The 21,703-nt window shown below is 39.3% G+C and overlaps 1 pseudogene; it reads right to left on the reverse strand.

Moving 5' to 3' along the window:
- Positions 1-234: 234 nt before the first annotated feature.
- The window catches only part of LOC149236246 (callose synthase 3 pseudogene), a 40,855-nt pseudogene continuing 19,386 nt past the window's right edge, over positions 235-21,703 (reverse strand).

The following is a 21,703-nucleotide window of genomic DNA, read 5'->3' on the forward strand; positions in this document are numbered from 1 at the left end:
TTATGATGGGCTGGATGCTGAATCCGTCGATATCACCGTCATCCTCCATTTACAGTGCCATGTGTTCATTACCATGCTCTGATGCATGCCATGTGTGCACATTTCTGTCGTTCAATCATCAGTGCAGAAACTTGACTTTCCACCCTCTTGTTTTTCTGTAGGTGGTATTAAATGTGCATAGAAAGCTAGAGGCAAAGATCGGAATCTTGACCTCAGCATCCCCAATGTTCGTATCTCACCAAGTCGGCGAAAGGCACCATAGATACCTCCAAAGATAGTGGAGTAAATGGTATACCAAATCTGTATGTCCATGAAATAAACAAGTACTATTGGAGCCCAGAGGGCAATCACCACGCCAATGTTGTTTTTTGCGTTTGGAGAAATTCATGCCATTCGAATGCACTAATATGCATTGTCACGATAGCCTTTGTAGGCCCAATCAATGGATGAATCTCATCGTAGTAGCTGAATGCCAGTTTGGTTACAAGAAGTAGGATCCAGAACATTGTGTACTTGAAGAGAGAAAACTGACTTTCGTGCATTGCCCAACCAACATAAAGTCAAGGCTGTGCCCACCACATCAGGATACTCACAATGCGCCATTTCGAGTTTTCAATAAATCGCTTTATCATGGGCAATAAAAACAATATTGCCCCAAGTACATTAGGAACCAGATAGAACACAACTGCAGAAATGTATAATGAAGGGCTTTCCCACTTGTCACCAAGCCAGTTCTTGAAAATTTTGCCAAGACCAGTTGGGTTATCCCATGTGTGAGCATAACAGACTGGGAGGATGATTACCCATGCAGCAGCAACGACAACTTTCAAAACATATCTTAGAATTTCTGATGACTTCATGGCTTTCCTTGCTTTCCAGCTAAGAATTATATCTAGAATAGCTTGAACAAGCTTTAATATTGCAGCTGTGATAAAAATACTCAAGATCTTTTTTAAAAACAACTTCATTAAAGATTCCAGTTGGCTGGCTCGATCCATTCCAGGAAAGAATTATCATTCCCTGTAAAGACAAAATATGGAAGGTCCACATTCGATCAAAGCTTCTAAGAATGTGCCAGAAGGAACGGATTTCAACAAAGTTCATCTTGCCCAGCCATCTGTTTCTATCAGTTAAAGGCTTTTCTTTAGAGTTACAGCCATCTCCTGGTAGCATATAAAAACAAAATCTGCATCTGCACGCATTGGCCATCCTAGCCGAAAACAATCCACTGACCAGAAATATTCATTCAGATCATCATAATTCCTCCATTGAGAATGTTTTGCAGTACCATCCTTGCTTCTCTTGGCTTCCATTGCAATGAGTTCATAGATGAGGGTCACAACTTTTCTGAGAAAGGACTCCTCATCACCTCCATATGCTGGCTTTACATTTTCCCCTGTTGTAGGACTCACCTTGCCAGCTAACATCCCATACAGCTCAAATGCCATATGATGGTAGATATAACAGAGGCACTCTGGCATAAACCGTAGGTTTGCAGCCTCCCCCCAAATAAGAAGGTATAATCCCATATAAAGAATTTTCCGCTGCTGCAGATCCTGTTGGATGTTGGGTAACCAAAGGCTGGATTTACGTCCTAAATACTTGTGCCATTTCCTGTGAGATTCCCACTTGATGCAGATTTCTGAAAGAAAGCAGAACTCTGTACAATAGGCATGCTAGGATATTGACCTCCACTAGATACCAGAACTTTGACCAATATAGTGGGATTATAGAGAAAACCTTGAAGATGAAAAACACAGCAGTATTATTTGTATATTGATGATAATAACCTGCACTGTGACATGTCGAGCCAGACATTCCCACAGAACCCATAGGAGACAAAAGTGATATGGGTGAGTTATGGTTTCGGACAAATCCCCAGTTTTGTAGCGCGCTACGAAACCACCTAAACCTGTAGCGCTGCGAAACTGCTAAACAGGATTGATGCGCTGTGGAAACACTTTGCCCTGAAACTAATCTAAGCAATTTTGGAAACAGAATTTTCAGTGATAACACTTCTAGTGCCAAAAATGTTGATAGTGCTAGACCCACCAACATTCAGGGGATCACCCTGGTATGAAGTCCCAACTAGACCTCACCTCATTTGGTCAACTCTTGCTTTTCAACATAGGAGAGTGGTTTGTTTTGCCTTCGAGAAGTGAGGTTCGTGTGCCTGGTGATTGCAAGTGTACTTATGTCAATGGTTCTTTCACTATAGAGGGAGAGGGTGAGAGTGAGTTCCAAGTTGGCTGGGATGAAGTCCCAACTCAACTAGGAACACACAACACAACCAGACGTGCACAGCTTCCGGAGGAGCAGTCCACACAGATGCAGTAGTCACAACACATGAGGTAAGATACCACGTACATCACTCAATGGATGAGTTCGCATGAGTGAAACAGTTGTTACAACAAGCTTTATGTGAAAGGTCTATCTGATGTCCGAGGAGATATCCACCACGAGCGAGACAACGTTAATAGCATATAGTATATACAACACATTTCCATTCACAAATTATGTATTACAACAAGTGAAGTAGTTCAAGTGTTCAACACAAGTTAAAGCAACATGCATTACAAGTGTTCAAGATTAGTCTTACAATAGTTACAATACATGTCTAAAAATGTGTTGGCCTATTAGCAGGCTTCTGAATTAAACGAAAGTTCCAAGACACATCATTACACCATACATCACTAACCCTGAATGCAGGGCATTGGAGCCACTACTTACTCCTCAAAGAAAAGATTGCAGACACTCTTGGCTATGTGGGAAGAGCTGAGGTGAAAATTCCTTTGCATGTACAAATGAGGGGGTATTTATAGCCAAGGGTGAAACTGACCCTTGTGGCTGTTCGACTACCCTCATGATTATTTGACTTCCATGAATTTTTGACTTTACATGACTCTTTGTACAACAAGTGGGTCTCTTGGACTTCCACATTAAATTACATTGGTTTGACAACATGGTCCGCAGTGGAGATGTGGAAAACATGGCCCATGACATGACTCAACATGACAGTGCTGGTACATTCGTGCTGTTGTTGGAGTGCATTTCGAGTTGCAGTGCTGCTGGGTGATGGATGTCTTCACGGTGTATCACAGCTTCACCTTCACATGCAAATTGTGTGGATTCTTCGATGGTCATTGGTTCGCTTGATGTTTCTTTGGCATGTTTCTCCTTGCTTGTATATTGGAAGGCTTGACAGGCTCATCTGTTCACGAAAGGTGCATGTTTGTTTGTTCATCTGTTTGTGAGCACATATTTCGTGTTTTCTCATCCGTCCGTCCGCGAGCACATCTTTGCATGATCATCTATTCGCGAGAAAATCTCTTCGCATGCATCGTTTGTTTGTCTATTGGCGAACCTATCCTTTTGCATGTGCTCCCTTCATTCATCCCATTCGTCATCGCACCATGTTTGTTGGTGTACCTGTACCTACAGTCACTCATGACAAGACAAGATAAAATCCAAAAACCTCCTAGTCTATCATGACGCATAATCATTTCAGATGCAGGTGACCGGGAGAAGCAGCAAGGTTGTGAGGCGGGATGATGGATCTGGGCACTACTGATGAAAACTACACAAGAGTCACTGTGTGATTAACATGGGAAATCCGAGTCGAAAGTGATTGTCCACAAGGTCTGGCTTGGCTAGAAGGGAAAACTTCGCAAATTTTGGGACAAACAGTTCGGGATGCATGAAGGCAAGGCAGACAGAATCTACACATTTTCTGGAACGAGCGGGCAACAGAGGATGGAAGGAAAAATTTGCACAATTTTTTAGAGGAACAGGTCAGGCTACATGGAGGATCAATAGGCATGATGTTGGGTATACGACCAAAGTCCCACATTGACTAGAAGTGGGGAGGATCATGGGTATATAAGGATGGACAAATATCTCCATTGGTATGAGGCCTTTTGGGGTAAGTCCAAAAACAAATCCATGAGGGCTTAGGCCCAAAGTGGACAATATCATACCATTGTGGAGATATGTGGTGTCCAGAGTCCTAACAAGTGGTATTAGAGCCGAAGGTCTATTTGGCTGATAAACTCGCAGGAAAGAAGGGTTCCTGGTTCGAGTGGGAGCAATGGCGGAAGATGGTAAGTTTAGGGTCGAGAAATTTAACGGCCAAAACTTCTCGCTGTGGAAGATGCAGATGGAAGATTATCTTTATCAGAAAGATCTATAGCTACCATTGGGCGGAAAAACAAAGATGCCGACGGGTATGAAAGACGAAGAATGGAACCTTCTGGATAGAAAGGCACTCAGAACAATACAATTGTGCCTTGCTGCGTCAGTCGCCTTCAACATTTCGAAGGAAACCACGACAGAGGGTTTGATGCAGACGTTGTCAAAACTATATGAAAAACCCTCGGCCTCAAACAAGGTATTTCTTATGAAATGGTTATTTAATATGAATATGTCGGAAGGTGGATCTGTTGCAAACCATTTAAATGATTTTAATATAGTTACAAGTCAGTTAAGTTCTGTAGGGGTAAACTTTGATGATGAAGTTAGAGCTCTGTTATTCTTGTGCTCATTACCAGAAAGTTGGAATGGTTTGGTAATGGCCATTAGTAACTTCGTTTCTGGATCTAGTACTTTAAAGTTTGATGATGTTGTCGGTGCTATCCTTAGCGAGGAAATGCGACGAAAAAGCTCCGGTGAGACATCGGGAAATGCTTTGAGTGCAGAGTCTAGAGGAAGAAAAATGGAAAGAGGAAAGAGCTCAGGATATCGCAGTAAATCAAGGAAAGGCATATCCAAGTCCAGATCAGGGATAGTGTGCTGGAAATGTGGAAAGAAAGGACACCTAAAGAAAGACTGTAGATCTCGGAAGGGAAAAGAAGGAGATGCACAACAAGAAAACAATCATGAAGCAAATGTGACATGTGAGGTGTTACAAGATGCTTTGATTCTTTCTTTCGAAAATATTACTGATTCCTGGGTGGTAGATTCAGGGGATTCATTCCATGCCACACCTGATAAGAAATACTTTCATGACTATGTTCAAGGAGATTTTGGACAAGTTTGTCTGGATGATGATAAACCCTGTAAAATCATTGGAATGGGTAAGGTTCTTGTAAAACAACAGAATGGAAACCAATGGCTATTAAAGGAGGTAAGGCATGTTCCAGATCTAAAGAAAAATCTGATTTCAACAGGGCAGTTAGGCGGTGAAGGTTGTGTGACAACTTTCATAGATAAATCTTGGAAGGTCACCAAAGGAGCCCTGGTAATAACAAAAGGCGAAAAGGTTGGTACATTGTATTTATGCAATAGTATTTCTAACTCTGTTAATGCTTTAACTTCCAAAGGAGCAGATGCAGCATTATGGCATCATAGGCTCCGACACATGAGTGAAAAGGGGATGAAGATTCTTCACTCAAGGAATTTGTTTCCGGGTTTGAAGAATGTTGATTTGGACTTCTGTAAGAATTGTATTTATGGAAAACAGAAGAGAGTTAGATTTCTCAGAGTTGGGAAAGAAAAGAAGAATGAAAAAATAGAGCTTGTGTGTTAGGCCCCTATACTACTAGTGTAACCCCTTATTGTTATTAGTATAACCCACTTATTATATTGATGTACCCATGTAGTGCCCATATTGTTACTATTATGCCACATAGAAGCCCACCATTGTTACTGTTGTGCCCTACAATATTATTGTTATGTAGGCTTTGATTGTATTGGGACCACTTAGACTCCTATATATAGAAAGGAGGTATTTTCATTTGTATCATCCAATAATTGTTCATTTATGTAATGTAAAGGAGGTTGCCCTCTCGAAGAGGCTGAATTCTAAGGCGTGGATCTCTCTTTTCTATCTTTTTGTGAGCTGGTTTCATAACATTTGGTATCAGAGCTTTGGATTCTAGGGTTTCGCTACTCCAAACAGGTCATCGTGGAATTTTCGCTCTAACTTTCTTTCTGTGACGTTTCAGAAGTCGCAAAAAAAACCCATTTGAGAAGAATTGGCTCTGAACCTTGGGTCTAAATTTCAGAGTTTTTCGCGTGATATGTTCGGATATATGATCTGAGGAAGTTGGCCTTTTTGCAGACTCCTGAATTACATTCAAAACAGGTGACCTGGGGAAAATCGTCATAACTCTCTCTCTGAGGATCGGATTGAAATTTCGTAAAAAGGTACCGAAAGAGGACGGAATGTAGTTTCTTGTATGTGTGTTTCAGATTCAAAGGTTGAAACAGTGACACGTGGAACTTCATACAAGTTCACTCTACTGAACTAGTCTATAATCAGGTCATTGCGGGAGATTGTGCATAACGTTTTCTTGGAGAATCCAATTTGGATCAGACTTGTGGAATTGGAAAGAGGACACAGAGGGCTACTACAGATCACAATTTCAGAACTTAAAGGTTTGAAAGTATAGAGTTACAGTCGTTTCAAGGTAGAGCTCCTAAAATCAAGAAAAAGCAAGATGAGGAAGTTTGATGGCAAGTATCCGGTAAATTGGATACTTCAGATGGAGCAATATTTTGATATACATGGTGTACAACTGTTACAAAAGGTATGTATTGCATCTTCATATTTAGAACCAGATCAATTTTTATGGTACAAAGGGCTTTGTTCTCGTAAAAAACTTGTTACGTGGTCAATTTTCACGGAGGAAATGATAGCACATTATGAGGATATAAAGAGCAACACCTTCTTTAGAGCAACACCACAACAATTGGAAAGAGTAAAAGGGCTTTGTGACATAATGGAAAGCAAAATTATGGAAACCAGGAAGCATACTCCTCACAACTATAAAGATGGAAGTGTTGTTTCTCCCAGCCTTCCACAACTTACAAGGGTTACACCACAACAATTGGAAGAAAAAAGAGAAAAAGGGCTTTGTTACAATTGTGATAGCAAATGCACTAAAGGTCATAGGTGTGCTGAGAAGAAATTATTTTATATAGAATATGAAGAGGAGGAAGAAAAGGATAAAGAAACATCTAAAGAAGAGGATATATGTCAGGACACCACCCCAGAGAAAGAAGAAATGAATCAGAGCATATCTTGTAAAGCATTGGCAAGAATTACCACTCCTCAAACTCTCAAGATAGAAGGACATATCAAGAAGAAAAAGGTGCAAGAAGTGAAAGATCACATCGAGAAAGAAGAAATGAATCCAACCATATCTTGTAATTCAATGGATGAAATTACCACTCCTCAAACTATCAAGATAGAAGGACACATCAAGAAGAAAAATGTTCAAGAAGTGAAAGATCACATCGAGCATCAAGAAATGAATCCGACCATATCTTGTAAGGGCCTGGAAGAAATTACCACTCCTCAAAAGATAGAAGGACATATCAAGAAGAAAAAGGTTCAAGTAGAGAAAGATCATATCGAGCATCAACAGCAAGTTCTCCAACTTTTAAAGGATAATGCCACTTCGGTGCAAAATCAAATGAAACAACAGGTATTTTTATTGCTACATCTCAAGCAAGCTATTTATGAGAAGGAAATGTTGGCAATACTACATGCACTTAAAAAATGGCGACCTTACCGAATGGGAAGACGCTTCAAGGATGAGGATGTGGAAGCATTGTTTTGTTCTATTTATATTATCCAACCAAATTGGATAAACGAAGCAACGGATGAATGGAAGAAGAACGAAGAAGTATGGCCACTTATTCAAAAGTTGCAAAAGATCCCAATTCAAGCAATATTGCCAGAAATTGAAGAGGAAGGAAAAATCATATTGGAACCTGGAGCAGTCACAGAAACAAGAACCCGACAGCTACGAAATCGATCAATTTCAGAGTATCTCATCAAGTGGAAGAACTTACCCGCTGAATATTCCACATGGGAGGACAAGAATTTTATATAGAAGCATCAAGAACTACTCAAGCGTTGAGGACAACACTTTTTGAAGGAGAGGGGCATGTTAGGCCCCTATACTACTAGTGTAACCCCTTATTGTTATTAGTATAACCCACTTATTATATTGATGTACCCATGTAGTGCCCATATTGTTACTATTATGCCACATAGAAGCCCACCATTGTTACTGTTGTGCCCTACAATATTATTGTTATGTAGGCTTTGATTGTATTGGGACCACTTAGACTCCTATATATAGAAAGGAGGTATTTTCATTTGTATCATCCAATAATTGTTCATTTATGTAATGTAAAGGAGGTTGCCCCCTCGAAGAGGCTGAATTCTAAGGCGTGGATCTCTCTTTTCTATCTTTTTGTGAGCTGGTTTCATAACATTGTGCATACAGATGTATGGGGACCTGCTCAGGTATCATCTCTCGGTGGCTCTCATTATTATGTTACTTTTATTGATGATGCAACTAGAAAAACTTGGATTTATTGTATTAAGAATAAATATGATGTATTTGATACTTTCAAGAAATGGAAAGCTTTGGTTGAGATTGAGACAGGAAAGAAATTGAAGTGTCTTAGATCAGACAATGGAGGTGAATATTGCAGCAAATAGTTTGCTAGGTACTGTTCAGAGCATGGAATTCACAGAGAGAAGATAGTTCCAAGAACACCACAAGAAAATGGTGTGTTAGAAAGGATGAACAGAACAATCATGGAGCGTGCAAGGTGCATGAGATTGCATGCAGGATTGCCTTTACAGTTTTGGGCAGATGTTGTAGATACTGCTGTTTATCTAATAAACAGAGGGCCTTCAAGTTCCTTGGATGGTGGTGTTCCAGAGGAAGCATGGATAGGTAAAAAGGTAAACTACTCTATTTTAAAGCCTTTTGGTTATGAGGCCTTTGTCCATATTGATAAAGAAAATAGAACAAAGCTTGAAGCAAAGTCAAAGAAATGTACCTTTATTGGATATGATGTTAATGATTTTGGTTATCGCTTATATGATTATGAAAATCACAAAATCATTAGGAGCAGAGATGTAATATTCAATGAAAAGGTCTTGTATAAGAATCAGTTGCAGGAAAAGAAACAGGAAAAGGAAAACAAGGAATACGAAGTTCTTGATGAAATCATTGAAAAAGGAAAGGTGCCTGAAAATAATAATAATCAACAACCACAACAACAGCAACCACCACAACAACAACAGGCACCCCAAACACCTGAAAGTGGTGTTAGAAGATCTACCAGGATAAGTAGACCCCCTGAACGATACTCTCCTTCATTATATTATTTATTGTTGACTGATTCCGGTGAACCCGAATGTTATGAAGAAGCAATGCAGGTTGAAAGCAAGAAGAAGTGGGAGGTAGCCATGGAAGAAGAGATGGACTCCTTAATGCATAACCAGACTTGGGATTTAGTCAGGTTCCCTGTAGGAAAAACTACATTGAAGAATAAATGGGTTTACAGGCTGAAGGAAGAAGATGGAGGAAAATAGAGGTATAAAGCTAGACTTGTGGTGAAGGGGTTTGCACAGAAGAAAGGTATTGAATTTGATGAAACATTTTCTCCTGTTGTTAAAATGACTTCAATCAGAACCATTTTAAGTCTTGTAGCAGCTGAAGATTTGCATCTTGAGCAGTTAGATGTAAAGACAACCTTTCTCCATGGGGATTTGGAGGAAGAGATATATATGCAGCAGCCACAAGGATATGAGGTGAAAGGGAAGGAGAAACTAGTGTGCAGGTTGAAGAAGAGCTTGTATGGCTTAAAACAGGCTCCAAGGCAGTGGTATCTAAAATTTTACAAGTTTATGTCTGAACAAGGTTATACTAGATGCCACTCTGATCATTGTGTTTATTTGAAAAAGCAAAATGATGGCAGCTATATTATATTGTTATTGTATGTAGATGACATGCTTGTTGCAGGATCTAACATGCAGGAAATAAATGTGCTGAAAAGAAAATTGGCAAATTCATTTGCAATGAAGGATTTGGGAGTTGAAAAACAAATCCTTGGTATGAGAATAACTAGAGACAGAAAAAATCGTAAATTAACATTGTCTCAGAATGAGTACATACAAAAGGTGTTGAAAAGATTTAACATGCACAATGAAAAACCAGTTAGTACATCTTTTGCTAGCCATCTCAAACTTAGCAAGGAAATGTGCCAAAAGACCCAAGAAGACATGGATTATATGTCTAAAGTTCCATATGCATCAGCAGTTGGAAGCTTAATGTATGCAATGGTCTGCACAAGGCCTGATATTGCACATGCAGTGGGAGTTGTAAGCAGGTACATGAACAATCCTGGAAAGGAACATTGGATGGCAGTGAAATGGATTCTCAGATATTTGAAAGGTACCACAAATCAAGCATTATGCTTTGGTGGTTCAAACATCTGCCTACAAGGATATGTTGATGCAGATATGGTAGGTGACAGAGATAACAGGAGGAGCACTACAGAATATGTATTTACTGTTGGAGGAATAGCTGTCAGTTGGGTTTCAAAAATCCAAAGTGTTGTTTCACTTTCAACAACAGAAGCAGAGTATGTTGCTGCTACAGAGGCTAGTAAAGAAATGATTTGGTTACAAAGGTTTATGGGTGAATTGGGTAAGGAGCATGATATGGGCACGTTATACAGTGATAGTGAAAGTGCCATTCATCTTGCAAAGAACTCAGCATTTCATTCCAGGACTAAACACATACAGCTCAAGTACCATCTCATACGATCAATGTTGGAAGATGGAGAGTTGAAGCTGGAAAAGATACACACTAGCAAGAATCGTGCAGATATGCTAACAAAAGTTGTAACCAGGGAGAAACTGAGAACATGCTCAGTTTCAGTTGGTATTCAAGGATGACGATGAAGATGAGAAACAACCAGGTCCAAAGAGGAGTCATTGTCCAACAAATGGAGCAGTGGTGGAGTTAATACAATCAGTCTCCAAGTGGGAGATTGTTGGGTGTGGAGCCTGATTATCTTCTATATTCAAAGGTATCACCACATAGGACCCCAGTTCGAAATGGGGGCGGCAACACCGCCCGTAAAATATTCGCTGCAGGGGGAGTCCAGGGGGAGGCTTTCGGGGGCAGTGCCCCCGAAGCTAAAAACAACTGTAAAATTGCCTTGTAAAAGTATAGTAATTTCTAGTCAATCTGGGCCGTTCATTAGGCGGATGATCTGATGGTAGAACTTATGTTTAGTTTAGGGTTTTTTGCCCTAGAAGGCAACACCTCTCTTTGTATGAGGGTATTGTATTTTTGAGGTTGTGTGATAGATGTGTATTCTGTGAGCGAGAAACAGAGAGGTGAGACTGTGAGAGAAAACAGAGGATATTACAACGGATTTGTTGTAGGTTGTGTCTCTTCATTTTGCTGGATAATAGAAAGGAAGGATTGGCTGTTTGGGGTGGAGGAGATATGTGGTGTCCAGAGTCCTAACACAGGAATTGTGCAGTTTTTTGGAGGAACTGGCCGGGAGCGTGGTAGACGAAACTGCGCTATTCCCAGAGGGAACTGGAAATTGGTTGTTGGGTCACTGGCAGTAGAAACTATTCAATTCCTGAGGGGAAGAGGAAGTCAACTATTGGGATCTTGGTAGCAGAAATTGTGAAATTCCTAGAGGGAACTGATAGTTTGTCGCTGGCAAGTGAAACTGCACTGAGACTGGGAGGTCAGCATGTTGATCATCTCTACACAGTTTCTAAGCTGAGCAGACTGTTGGACAGTAGAAGGCCTGCTCATGAAAACTGTGTAATTTCTTGGATAAGCAGTCAGTCGACTGACGAGAGGACTAACTGGGAAAACTGTGCAATTTTTTGAGGGAGACAAGGATGGGCACTTGGTGTCTATCTGGTCTGTCTGCACAATTTCCTCAATCAACGGAGTGGGAAAGGTCAGCAGCCTCTACACAATTTTTGATGGGAGTCAGTCTTGGGGTGGCTGTCAGGTAAGACTCTCCGGGTGGCCAACATGAAATTTGATTGGATCGCTTGCGATTAGCGCAGCTTGGAAAGACTTGCTTGGTGCTTCTGCACTGTTTTCGGTGACGGTTGAAGTCAGGGTGATGGTCCGGCTGTCAAAGGGGAATCTGATCGTTAGAACTTCAACAAAACGACTAAGTGTGTAAACGATCAAAAGATGCATAGGTGATCATGCAAACACACACTCACATGACTCGACGACAAGATGACTCAAACCATCCAGACACACATGTTCATCATGACTGACCGATGGTGGAAGCGACAAGCGCGACACTCATGATTGATCGTTGATCGACCATGACGATGCTTGTGCGACAGTGAATGTGAGTCTGTGTGTGAGTGCAACATATGCTTTCATAGCAAACACACCAAGTACACACGAAGCAAAGACTTTGAGCATAACCAGAACATGGTCGCAAGCATGACTTAGACACCAACATGAAAAAACTTGAATGAAAAGAACAAGCAAGGAAAATGCTAAGATTCACACGAGCTCATGGAGTGAACCCGAGTGTGTGCAGTCATCAAGTGAAACTCTCAAGGGAGGCTCCGAAATTGGGTGAAGGCCAAAATTTTGGAGGGTGGTTGCAGCTGCTACAACAGAAGGAAAATTGGATGTGGATTAATGGATCACTTTCTGATGCAAGAAAGGATGACATGGCTGACATGATTCATGAATGAAAGTGATGGATGGTTGTTATCTAGGTAAATCCTCTCTATGGATAGAGACAATCCCTCTACCCCAATGAGTGGGTCTAGCAACCGATGTGACAATCTACCAGACACCTTCCTAAGTTACAATTGAAAAGAGAGACAAAGAAGATGGCCTACCTCATTCTGATGCTATCTCGATCTCCTTTGTTGAAGACCTTGAATCACTTGCGTCATGGGTTCATTCCTACTGCTCACAACATTTATGCACCTGCATAAGAGATTGAGACACAAAAAGGTATGCAAATACAAATAACATATTCAAAAGTAACCTACTTAATTGATCAAGGAATGTTAAGCCAAATGATACATGAGAATACACATTTAGGGAAAATGAACCAGCAGTTGTATATTAATAGAAAATAAAGGGAAGCATACAACCAATCCTTAATGTTGATAGGCTCTCCTCTAATGAATATCCAAGTCCAAGCTAATCTCTCCAAGCACTCCTCCAAGCCAAACGTGTAGCATATAGGCACAATCTTAGCATAAGGGTGAAAATAGGCATAGACCAACCAGCCTCCAACCATTTGGGAATGGGAGAGGATGAATATATAGGGTGGGAAAGGGAGTTAAGATCTCTCCAAAGATAGGATTAGGCCCTCATCTTAAGGAGCTAGCTCATAAGGATAAGACCAAGAGGCCAAGTTGGGATAATTCGACCTCTTCTATGCCAAACAAACTCCATCTCGTTGCCTTGGAAGCTTCTAGAATATAAGCTTCTCATCCTCTTTGGGAAAATTGCCTTTTTGGGATAATCGTGGGTATATGAGAAAATAAAGTGATGCCATTGCGGGTATGGTATAGTGCAACAGACGATCATCGTTGTTTTTAGCCTCATAAGAGTGTTGATTCTCAAATTAGGGTTTAACAATTATTTCCTTCAGGGGAAGCTCAAGGCATTTTCCAATCAATGTCTTAGGAAGGATCTACATTGCATATATGAATGAGCACACTACATTATGGTCATGTTTCGGGCACTTTGGGGTATGTCACGAGGAAGTGCAGGAGGTGTGACAAAATACTGTGTAACAAATTCCCCCTAAAGCATGAAGGCAGAACATGGAGTGATGGTTGAGATGCTTTACAAGCTTTTACCAAGATGAGGGCAAACACTATCAAGAGACCTACAAATCAAGGACGCATATACATATACATATCTGATATCAAAACATGAATCCATGGTATGGACACAGTCATCTAGATAGTAAGGACTATGAAAAAGATCCACGATATGGGCGCAGTCATCCGAATAAGAAGGATTATCTGTAAATCTAAGATCCAAGGAATGGACACAGCCACTCGATATAAAAGGATAATCATAAATGTAAAGTCCCACGGTATGGGCACAACCATCTGTATAGAAGAATCATGTGTACAATCATGAACAATACATAACTCCACACAGCCTGAGTCATATCAGACAAAACTCAAGGTCTTGCGCTCCATCCCAACCCAATCAAAGTATGAATTCTAACATGTGAATGAATGTGTCGAAGTCAAACATGCTAGAATACTACCTGATTACTGGCTAATGATGTGGAACATTAACAAGCATGAGAGAAACCACCAATAATGACAATGGCTATCAAGGTACGACAGTAAAATTCGTGAAAATGAAGCTGAAGTCGAACACTCGTGGAATCATCCGATCGAAGCCCAATGATGAAAACCTATCATTGGATGCGAAGAACTTTCCATTAAGGCATGCAAGATCTAAGGTACTGAAAGGGATTCTCTAAGTCATCTTCCTGGATAATGAGATGAAGTCGACAAGAAGTGACCCGTCGAAGAAGGGCCATGATGATCCCCTCATCATCGAAATGAAAAAAGGAATAAAGTGGAATGAAATGAATAACATCCAAGAATATAGCAAAGGGTGAGACAATGTATAGGTAATAGACTGCAGATAGGATTTCTCTTGAACATCAGCAACACGAGTCTGAAGTGTGGAAGCATTTGACTCAACATAAGACCAAGGGTCATGATGACGAAATGGAATAGTCAGATGAGAGGCAAAATGGATCACCCAAACTTGGAGGGACAAGTGACTGAGTGAGGATATCCCAAACTTGACACGAGAAACAGATGAGTGTCATGTTCAAGAGTGACATGTTGCCTATACAAGAGATGTTTCAATTTCACTTTTTCCCCACTATTTCTAGTGAGTACCTCTTTATTTTTACACAAGCATGAAGAGGATACCATATGTTTGTCGTATAAGTTCATTCTTCGAATGAACCCATCCTCGTAAGTTTTACGAGTCCTAGGAAGGAGAAACTCGATCTCGTCATGGCAACAATTCTTTCATCGTTTAATTTTTAAAGAGTCCGATGGAAGAATAACTCGACGTCTTTTTTGTTGAAACCTAATCATCAGGACTGGGTAATATAATTTGAATAAATAAATAAGTAATATGAACAGTCATCGAGAGATGAAGTGAACAGTCTCCCTCATGTATATAATAAAGACCAACCTAAAGGAATAATATGAATTGAATTTTATGGAGTTACTACCTGGCCTAACATGGTATCAGAGCCAACTCTATTTTTGGCATGGTCTTGTAACTCCCTTCTGCTAGTTTCTTGCAGTCTTCCCACTGTTGTGCTCTCTGTCCCCTCCATAGTCACTGCCTCTATCTAAACATTGCATTCTCTGCATGGCTTCTACCATAATCATTTTCTACAATCTTCTGCACATAAACCAGTCCGCCCTCTAACGATTCTCTTTGCTTCTTGAATGATGCTCTCCGTAATTTAATGCTGGTGAATCTTCCCACTCTCTTTGGCTGTTGTCTCCTTCACTCAGCGCCGTGATTCAACTTTTGATTGATTCTCTCTAGTTTCATAACCTATAACGACAATGGCAATGAAGATCTCCACATTTGCAGTGGTAGCTGCGTACACTGTCTATGGTGTTAGTTAATGTTGTATGTTAACGCTGTATATGACATTAGTGAGCTGTCTATGGCATGAGCATTGATTTTCCTCTTTTAAATCCGTGCTGGCATATGCATTGAGGCCTGAAGTTTGAATGTTGCCTGTAATATGATTGGCGCTGTGTGTTGTAAGTCAATTTATAAGTTAATACACAGTCCTTGTGTTACATTGAACACTGGTGGGCTAGTTTCTTGAATGTGTTGTACAATATTTTGAATGTTGTGTGTAATATGAAGCTGCTCCTGTTTTGAAGAACGTTGGTGGTCTAGTTTCTTGAATGCGCTGTACAGTTTCTTGAATGTTACATGTAATATGAAGCTTCTCCTATTTTGAAGGATGCTGCTTCCATAAGTATTCTTCAGAAATTAGCCTATGCGCTGAGGGTAACGACTCTGTATCTACTAGCACTTTATGGAGTAGAGTACGCACATCTGTACACAAAATTTCAATTTTTTCTATTTTGGTAGTAAGTGAAACTCTAAACACAGGTTTTCAAATAATTTTTTTCGTTGAGGAAAAATGAAAATTTGAACCGATAAAGACACTATCGGTGCTATATCACGTGCTACACAGGAACCATAAAAAAAATAAAAATAGAAATAAATAAAAAAAATAAAAATTGATGAGGAAGAGATTTGAAATTTTTTTGAGAGAGCATAGTTGATCTAAATATTTCTTTGGAAATGTTTTATAATAATCAATTTTCATTGTTGGGTTTCATTCTTAACATTAAATACAAAGATAATACAAAGCCCTATATGGAGAGAATGCCCCTTTGAATTGTAATTTTTTTTTTAAATTACCACCAGAAGTACAATTTACTGTATATTGGTAGAAGTATTTTTTCTTTCAGCATAAGTATTTTTTTACAGTATGCATTCAATCATATCTATTGTGGGAATAGTTCTCACTGGCAAAGAGAACTATCCTGAGTGGTCCCAGATGATAAAACACACGCTCATTTTCAATGAGTTGTGGAAAGGATTGTGTGTTGGAGACGGAGACACAAAGCCAGAACATCCTACATCAGACAAAGAGCTCGTCATTTGGGAAAACAAGAACAGTAAAGCTTACGCATTAATCATAGCATCTGTAAATGAAGAGGTGAGTCGCCATATTTTTCCATTTTCAACTGCTTTTGAAGCCTCACAAAAGCTTAAAGAAATCTATGACTCACATTTTTCACTTGTTGTTGTTCAACTCATGGTTAAACTCTTCACTCTTGAACTGCAAAATAATGATCCTCTTGCTCTTGCATTTGAAGTAAAGTCTATAATGCATGATATCAAATCCTCTAAATTTGAATTGGATATTCCTCTTATCGCTTTTCTCAAGGCACTTTATCCTACTTACTCCAATTATCTTGAGTCATTGCAAGCAAATGGTAATCTCAAAGATATCACCTTTGACTCTCTTGTGAAAAAGTTTGTTGAAAGAGAGAAAGCTTTTGGAAAGAAGACAACCCTTGAATTTTCTAAAGAGGTTGTGTGCCTTGCACATAAAAAAAATAATCTTGCTAAAGATTCTTCCAGAGGAAGAGGTGGTCGAAGAGGAAGAGGAAGATATTTTAGAGGCAGGGGGGCAGACACTCTCAAGGAGAAAAGGTAGATTTGCACTGCATACGCTGCAAAAGAAATGGATCACATGATGCCTCTACATGCAAGTTACCATGGGACAAAATTGAGCAACAAAGAAACCAACAGAAAGGTAAAACTGATGATACAGACAAAGGTAAAGCACCTGAATCCACTCACTATGTTGTGGCACAATCCAATATTGGAGTAAATGAAGATTTATCTAATGCTTCACTTGCTTCTTGGAAAAATGATTGGTTGCTTGACTCAGGAGCAACTTGCCACATGACTCATAGAAAATATTTTTTTGAAGAATTTACTGACAATGTTGATGGAGCAATATACTTTGCAAACCAATCAAAAATCAAGCCATCAGGGCTTGGCACAATCAGGCTTAAATTGCCTGGTCTTCCAGACTTTCTTTTGCACCATGTTCTATATCTCCCACAACTCAAGAGAAATTTGTTGTCTTTGGTCCACATCCGCTAGCAAGGTCACTCCATTCATATGTTTGATGGCAAGCTTGAGGTAAGAAAAGCATCTGACCACTCACTTGTCATGAAGGGAATAGAAGAATATAGGCTTCTCAAGCTGCAAGGAACTTCTGCTCGTGCACAACATTTCTCATACAATTCTCATCATGAAGAAGGTACACTGGCATCAAGTTTATTATGGCATGCTAGACTTGGACATTTGAACTATGATAGCCTCCGCTTGTTGAAGAAAAATGGTATTGCTGGTTTGCCTACAATTACTAGGAAACTTAAGTAATGTGATGCTTGCATTCTAGGAAAGCATAGCAAACAGTCTTTTCATGATTCACATTCAAGAGCACTTAGAAAACTTGAACTCATTCATTCAGATTTATGTGGTCTAATGCCTATTCCTTCTGCAAATGGAAATAAATATATGATGACATTTATTGATGACTACACCAGAATGTGTTGGGTTTATTTATTGAAGAACAAATCTAATGCTTTTCAAACATTCAAGAATTTTCATAAATGGATTGAAAATGATTCACAATCTCATATTGGGTCTATTCGCACTGATAATGGAAAAGAATACACATCAAATGAATTTGAAAACTATCTTCGCCAACATGGGATCAAACATCAAACAACTGTGCCTTATAATCCCCAACAGAATGGTGTAGCTGAAAGAATGAATAGGACAATCTTAAATATGGTATGATCCATGCTCTTCTTCAAAAATGTAAAGATAATGTTTTGGGATGATGTTGTTCTATGTGCTGCATATATAAAGAATAGATGTCCATCTAATGCTATTAGAAACAAGACTCCATATGAAATGTGGTATGGACATGTTCCTTCGGTAAAGCATCTCAGGGTCTTTGGTTCCACCTGTTATGCCTTGATACCAAAGGTACATAGAAACAAACTTGGTGCTAGAAGTCGCAAGTGTATCTTCCTGGGGTATTCAAACACCTCCAAAGCATATTGTCTCTATGATGAAGTAAATAAAAAGTTTGTTGTATCTAGAGATATAATTTTTCTTGAATCATCCAAAACCGACAATGTTGTTGAGCGGCATATTGATCGCTTGGATAGATTAGCAAATGAAAAATCATTTCAAGAATTTGATAATCAGATTCCACATCTTGAAATGGGGATTCCTATACTAGATCAACATGTGGAATCTTCTTCTGAAGAACACTCTCCCCCACATGAAACTCCAAAAACAGATGATGCTTTAAGTGATGTGATTGATAGAATTGGGAGACTCAATCTTGATTCAGTCCCAACTCAATCAACAGAGCAACCTGGACCATCTGAGAAAGGTCCCCCAAAGTGGTTGACAAAGACACTTGAAAGTGTTCATCTTGATCAGGTTGGAAAGACAGGAACTAGAAATTCAAACCGGCAAAATGGAGGTGATGTAGATGACTCTAATTCACCTGTTGGTATGAATGTTTCTTATGATTGTGAATTGAACTTGTCTACAGATTTCGAACCAACTTCCTTCAAAGAAGCTGCTTCTCATGATTAATGGAAAGAAGTGATGCAAAAGGAGTATGATGCCCTCATAAAGAATGGCACTTGGAAGCTGGTTGATCCTCCATTAGGAACCAAACCAATTGGCTGCAAGTGGATCCACAAGAACAAGTATAAAGTTGATGGCTCACTTGACAAGCACAAAGCTAGGCTTGTGGAAAAAGGTTTTGCACAGAAGGAAGGGGTTGATTATGAGGAGACTTTTTCCCCCACAGCAAAATGGGCTACCATCCAGACACTCTTTGCCCTAGCAGCTCAAAACGGTTGGAAAGTCCATCAAATGGATGTAAAAACTGATTTCTTAAATGGAGATCTAAAAGAGAATGTTTTTATGTCCCGGCCTAAAGGATTTTCTGTGAAAGGACATGAACATAAAGTATGCAAACTGGTGAAGTCCTTGTATGGCCTCAAACAAGCACCGTGAGCCTAGTATGAAAAACTAACTGAGAATCTTCTGAAACTCAATTTCAAACATTATGATCTTGATGATGCAAATTTATTTGTCAAGAAAGTTGGAAAAATAGTTGTATATCTTGTGGTATATGTAGATGATCTTTTAATGACAGGGAACAATGAAAGTTACATTGCATCCATAAAGAAGGAATTGAGAAAAAGCTTTGAAATGAATGATTTGGGCTATGTTCATTACTATCTTGGTATTGAAGTAACCCAACATCCGAAGTCCATATTTCTTTCTCAAAAGAAATACATTGGAGATTTTTTGAACAGGTTTGGCATGACAGAATGCAATCCTCTTACTACTCCAATGGAACAAAACTTAAAGCTCACATCTATTGAAGGAAAAGAATTTGAGGATGCAACAAAGTATAGACAGCTTGTAAGAAGTCTCAACTACCTAACTACTACCAGACCAGACATTTTGTTTGATGTTGGAATCCTCTCCAGGTTTATGCAAAAGCCTTGTGAGCGACATTGGTCTGCTGCAAAAAGAGTTCTAAGGTACTTGAAGGGAACTCAAGACTTTGGAATCAAGTATACACAGGTGGACGACTTCAGCTTGATTGGATACTCTGATTCAAACTTCGATGGAGAAAAAGAAACTGGGGTATCTACTTCAGGATATGCTATGAGTCTTGGATCAGGAGCTGTCTGCTGGAGATCACACAAACAATCAGTTCCAGCAAATTCTACAACAGAAGCAAAATATGTGGCAGTAGCTGAAGCAACAAAAGAAATTGTGTGGCGCGGGAAAATTCTTGAAGATTTGCAGGTAAAACAAGTACAATCAACTCCACTCATGATTGACAATACCTCTGTAATAAAGTTGGCCAAAAACCCAAAGTTCCATGATCGAACGAAGAACATCAATACCAAATATCATATGATTCAACATCATGTTGAGGCCAAAACAATCCATCTCCGTCATTGTTCCACTAATGAGAAAATTGTCGACATCTTCACCAAAGCACTTGGAAGAGAAAAGCTTGAACAATTCAGAATGATGCTTGGACTCACCAACATCCTTTCAGATTAAGGGGGGGAATGTTGACACCTAATCATCAGGATTGGGTGAATATCATGTAAATAAATAAATAAGTAATATGAACAGTCATCGGGAGATGAAGTGAATAGTCTCCCTCATGTATATAATAAAGACCAACCTAAAGGAATAATATGAATTGAATTTTATGGAGTTACTACCTGGCCTGACATTTTTCATATTTAGAGAGTTTGAAAAGGAGACGAAAAAGAAAACTCCATCATGTCCCTTTTCGTAATTTGTCTCTCGAACCTGAAAAGGTAGAAAACAATATTTGAGAGAACCTCTTGACCATATCGACCAAGGTGTACCTTTTTTGTAAATAGTCAATCTGGCCCAAAAAATGGGTAAATGTATACTAAAATGATGTTAATTCATTTACACGAGTTTGAAATGACAAGTACTCAGTAATCTTTTCATATTTCAAGAGTCAGAAAATAGTTGAAAGATGAATCCTCTTGGAGGAACGAGTGGTATAAAAAGGATAGCAACCAGTTCCGGTGATGATGGAATTGCTCAAAACATTTAAAGGTCAAGAAGCTGGATACTAAGACCACTCATCGCAAATGTCCCTCAGGCAAGGGTAAAACAACAAAGTGAAAGTGTATGATCGGCCAAAGATATGGTGAAGATGGAATGAAAGAACCAAGGCTCATTAGCAAAAAAGGTTGATAAAGATGGCAATCACGAGATGTAAAGTGGGAATGGTTTCATTTTTACACAATCTTGAAACATGGGAAACTATGCTTGAGTATACTTAAAGATGGTTTCATTTTTCACAAGCTTGAAACATGAGAAAAAACTATGCTTGGATTTGGTTTCATTTTTACACAAGCTTGAAACGGAAACAAACTATTCTTGGATTTGGTTTCATTTTTACACAAGTTTGAAAAAAAGATAAACCATGCTTGAGATGAGTTTTCATGCCCCAAGCATAATGACTCAATTTGAGGTACATGCCCCCCAAGCTTCATTTCATTCACCTAAGTATACTACTGGTTACTAACAGGTGGATGGAATGAAGGTTCTCTTACGAGATCAAGTGAAAGACTCAACTCGGATTTTACGAGATCTAATCAAAGACTCAAATTGGAAGGGGATTTGTGTCATTTTTGAACGAGCTTGACATAGGA

This window comes from Pinus tabuliformis, chromosome 8, assembly GCF_031772625.1.
Source record: "Pinus tabuliformis cultivar Carrire ecotype Pingquan chromosome 8, CPIR1, whole genome shotgun sequence".
Classification (NCBI taxonomy): Eukaryota; Viridiplantae; Streptophyta; class Pinopsida; order Pinales; family Pinaceae; genus Pinus; species Pinus tabuliformis.